The 5,253-nt window shown below is 38.4% G+C and overlaps 1 non-coding gene across 1 annotated transcript; it reads left to right on the forward strand.

The window, feature by feature from the left end:
- The first annotated feature begins 258 nt into the window (after positions 1 to 258).
- LOC124889114 lies at positions 259 to 362 on the forward strand. Its single transcript, XR_007047730.1, has one exon. It is a non-coding gene; the product is annotated as a small nucleolar RNA R71 (small nucleolar RNA).
- The last annotated feature ends 4,891 nt before the right edge of the window (positions 363 to 5,253 follow it).

The raw sequence follows: 5,253 nt of genomic DNA on the forward strand, positions 1-5,253 counted from the left end.
CCATTTTTTCTATGTTCTCCTCCTTTTCTTCTTCTCATTTTCTTTGTTCATTAGTCTCCACGGATGTGGTAGAAGAGGTTTTGGAAGCTTCATGTCTCTATTATACCAACCTCGATTTTATTTTGATACTTCTCCCATCAATCGGAAGGCCGCAAGATAATGCAATCTCTCTATAGAACCACCCGTCGCATTATCCACCACTATTTTGTTTAATGGATCAAGGGCCCTATAGAAAATTCGAAGAGCATATTTTCCAGTACCTCATGATTTGGGCATTGGGCTAACTTTCCATTAAACCTCTCCCAAACTTCAAATAAAGGTTCTCTATTCATTTGCCAAAAGTTCACAATCTCATCCCACTTTTGAACCATTTTTTATGGTAGGAAACATCTATCAAGAAACACCATAAATTGTTCCCATGATGTAATTGAGCCGGGCAGAAGTGAGCAAAGCCATAAGACCGCCTCACCCGTTAGTGAAAATGGGAAAAGTCAAAGACGGATGGATTCTTGTGTAATATGTCTATGTTAAATGGCGTACAAGCTTCCACAAAGTTCTTCAAATGGACATTAGGGTCCTCATATGCTTGACTCCCATACAACCCTTTCATTAGAAACACGTGAAGCATAACTCTAGTCACATGAAACACTCCATTCCCATTGGTTGGTGGGATGCGAATTGCACTTGTTTGTCCCGTTTTGATTCAATTAGCCTTCATTATCGAGAGGGGCATCGAAGGGGCCCATATTGCTTGCATACGATCGGTATGGTTGTGTTGTACCCATCAGCGGGGATTTTATATAGTTAATTTGGGGGGAAATTTGGATATTTCCCGTCTTAAACCATTATGGCCCCATAACTTATATCATACTTGGGAGGCTAATCTAAAATGCTTGGAAACTCTCTTTAATTCTCTCTAAGGCTCTTGGGTAAAGGGAGACTTAGGTTTCATCTAGAGGAATAATTTAGGGTTTTATTGGGTGATTTCTCTCTATCATCTTCATCATCTATGGAAAGATACTTTTCCCTCATTGTTAGTTCCAACTAAAGGCATGATTTATACAATGTTATCATGGCATGATTATTGTATGGTTTTTGGGTTTCCAAATATGTGTTGGGGTCTTTTGGTATTAAATGCTTGGTTATGGTTTTCCCCTATTTTTAGTTATGTTTTTACATGCTTTAATGGTGGCTTGGATAATTGGTTGGATGGAAATGGTTAATTGGTAATTGGAATTGGTTTTGAAAATACTATGCCCCCAACATGTTTGATAAAATGCCATGATAATGCTTTTACTATACTATTGGATTGTTAATGGAACTATTGCATGGTATAGTTTGGTAATGGAATCCTAAATGGTTTAAATTGGTTGGAATGGATAAATGTCAAGGGTTGGTGGTTATGGTTATGGTTAACTAAACTTCCTTGTGGGGTACATGGGATTCCCCCAAGCAAACATAATAATGGAACACTTATGGGGTACATGGGGTTCCCCCAAGTTAACTTAATAATGTAATCTATGGGTACATGGGAATCCCTCTACATAAAAAAGTTGGAAAATGACATTTCTTCCAACTATAGTTGATATGATGATACCACTACTCATAGCCTTGGTTGATAATAATGGTATAATATTTGGGTTGGATGGTAATGGTTTTAATTGGGCAATAATGGAAGGGTGTGATAGCTAACCTTGAAGGTGCGATTCCAATGGATGAACACCAGAAGCTCATATTTTCTGACATAAGGGGTTGGTCATAGTAATCATATATGATTCTAGGAGGTACATGTAAATCCTCTAAGTACACTGTACGTGTGTATAATGAAAAGTGAAGGGAACTCGGGAATCCTCTACTCTTATGGTATCTCTGGTTCGTGCGGCTACATGCTTCGAGGCCTATTTAGGGGTTATACTGGACCCATAAAGCCCGTGGGTGGTTCTAGGATAGTTAAGCTACATATACCCAGTTTAATGGTTTTAAAGGAATGTTAAACCCAATTTCTTTTCCCAATATGGTTATATATATATATATATTTATGGTTTGTATGTATATGGTTCGTTTACTTGAATTTAATAGATCACATTAGTTTATCCTTATCCTGAGTACTTGCTAGCATTCACCGCTAACCCATCCTCGGGCGGTTGTATCCCCACTCTATGCAGGAATCAGCCATCCGACTCCTCCTGCTCAAAGATTGAATTTGGGATCGGCTAATGGATTAAAGTGGTGAGCTTCCATATTTCGGAAGGCTCCATTTCATGTTCATGGCTATTTTTACATACTTTGGATATTTTATGGATATTGGTTTTATCTATGGTTGGGGGCATGTCCTAAACAGATATTGGTTTTCTTTTGGATAAAGGCTTTTGTAGATCTACTATGGGTTGGCATGGGCGGGATCAGTATTGATGTCAGCCTTAGAATTAGAATTGGTATTAGGGATAATACCGCTGGACTAAATTTCTCACTATTCCATCCTTTTATATTATGTTATATATAAGAACTTGGTTATTATTTTGGTTTTGGCTTATGGTTTTGGTTTGGTTATGGTTATCAGTTGGGTTTGGGGTGATTAGGCTTATTTGGGTCTATCTCGATTATAGACCTATCCTAGAGTCTAAATTTGTGAAATTACATGCTATCTTGTTATATGTTTAGAATTCACTTGACTCAGGGTATATGCTAGATGGTTGGGTTGGTATCATGGGTGGTCTTCGGTCTTGATTGGACTTGAGATGCCCATTATGACAAGGCCCTGGTTGGGTTGTATCAAGTTAGTATCAAAGTTTTAGGTTCATGGTCAATTGAGAATCCACAAAGCTGTGTCGAGTAGAATTTCTTCTAAGTATGTGTAGTGAGCCACACTCATAAGGGAAAGGCTACAAGGCATTTAGGAATGTTTCACTTTCGTGGTATTCTATTTTCAAGCTTAGAGTCTAAGTCTTGGAATCTTATCTAATCCTGGTTTATTTTCTTTTCAAATGATGCCTCGATGATCTAAGATGCAAGGTAACACTTTTGTCCCAACTGGGGACAACATTGATAGGACTCGCACTACTCAGGGATCCATACTCGGTCTAGGGTCCAGTACCTAATATTTCTGGAGTTCTATAGATTACTACTAGTCCTTCTCAGGGTGAGGTGAGTAATGAAGAATTTTGCCAATCGATTCATGTTATTGCTCTGTTGGTTGCTGCTCAAGCTGAGCGAGATGCATTTGGCATCCCATCTGCTGAGGCACAAGGGTTGGATAATTTATGAAAATGAATCCTCCTACTTTTAATAGTATGAATATAGGGGAGGATCCTCAGGGTTTCTTAGATGAAATAGAGAAAATATTCTGAGTGATGCAGGCAACAAATGTTGAAGGGGTAAATTTTACTGCTTACCAGTTTAAGGATATGACATATCAATAGTATGAGCAATGGGATAAGGTGAAAGGTAATGTTGAGGAGTCGACTTTGTGGGAAACCTCTCTAATGCTTTTTTGGACCATTTCTTCCCACAGGAGTTAAGGGACTATCTAGATCTATTTAGATAATCTTCCTGGTGTTCCTTTAGATAGGGATATTGAGTTTGGTATTGATTTGGTTCCAGATACTCATCTAATATCTATTCCTCCCAATAGAATGGCTCCGACTGAGTTGAGGGAACTCAAGGAGAAATATAAGGATCTTTTGGATAAGGGTTTTATCTATCCTAGTATGTCCCCTTGGGGTGCACTGATGTTATTCGTGTGATAGAAGGATGGTTCCCTTTAGATGTGCATTGAATATAGGCTATTGAATAAGGTGATGATCAAGAACAAGTATCCTCTTCCAAGGATAGATGACTTGTTTGATCAGTTGCAAGGTGCTAAATTTATTTCTAAAATAGATCTTTGGTCTATGTATCATTAGCTTAAGATTAGGGAGGAGGATATCCCTAATACAACTCTCTAAACTCGGTATGGGCACTTTGAGTTCCTAGTTATGTCATTCAGTTTGACTAATGCCCCAGTGGCATTTATGGATTGATAAACAGGGTTTCAGGGAGTTTTAAAATCTTTTTGTCAGTGTGTTCATTGATGACATCTTGGTGTATTCTAAGAGTGAGGTGGATCATCCTAATCACCTCTATGTGGTGTTACAGACCTGGAAAAAGCAGCAGTTTTATGCCAAGTTCTCTAAGTATAAGTTTTGGCTAAATACTGTAACTTTTCTTGGTCATATTATTTCTAGTGAGAGGATCATAGTGGATACACAAAAGGTGGTTGTGGTAAAAAGATGGCCTAGACCCACGACTCCAACTAACATTTGGATCTTTTTGGGTTTGGCTGGGTACTATAGGCAGTTCATGGAAGTTTTCTCGATGATAGCTGCCCTACTGACTAAGTTAACTTAGAACAAGGTAAAGCTTTCTTAGTCGGATGCTTGTGAGGGGAGTTTCAAGAAGCCTAAGGATAAGCTAACTTTGTCTTCGGTTTTGACATTGGTTGAACGTAATAAGGGGTTTGTAGTCTATTATGATGTGTCCCGGGTGGGACTTGGTTGTGTTTTGATGTAGCATGGGAAAGTGATTGCCAATGCTTCCAGGCAGTTGAAGGAGCATGAGAAAAATTATCCTACTCATGATTTAGAGCTTTTAGCGGTAGTCTTTGCTCTGAAAATCTGGTGGAATTATATATATGGAGTACACGTGGACATCTTTTATAATCATAAGAGTCTACAGTATGTGTTCACTTAGAAGGAGCTAAATCTCAAGTAAAGAATATAGTTAGAGCTTCTCAAGGACTATGATATAAGTCTTCACTACCACCCAGGTAAAGCTAACGTGGTTACTGATGCTCCTAACAAGTTATCCATGGGGAGTTTAGCTCATATGGAAAAGGAGAAGCGAGAATTAATGAAGGATATTCACTTCTTGGCTAATCTTAGAGTTCGTCTCTTGGACTCCAATGATGGTGGTGTGATGGTACAAAGAGTAGTTCAAATGTCTCTTGATATAGAGATAGAAAAGAAGCAAATGCTAGACCCTATATTGATGAAAATCAACAGTGATGTAGGTGGGCAAAGGGTGATGGTGTTTAAGATCAGTGGTGATGGTACCTTGAGGTACCAAGGGAGTTTATGTGTTCCTAATATCGATGGTTTGTGACAAAGGGTTTTGACTGAGGTGCATGAATTGTGCTATATTGTTCATCCTAATTTGATAAAAATGTATTATGATCTCAAGGAGATGTATTGGTAAAATGGTATTAAAAGGGATGTG

Source organism: Capsicum annuum, chromosome 11, assembly GCF_002878395.1.
Source record: "Capsicum annuum cultivar UCD-10X-F1 chromosome 11, UCD10Xv1.1, whole genome shotgun sequence".
NCBI classification, from domain to species: domain Eukaryota; kingdom Viridiplantae; phylum Streptophyta; class Magnoliopsida; order Solanales; family Solanaceae; genus Capsicum; species Capsicum annuum.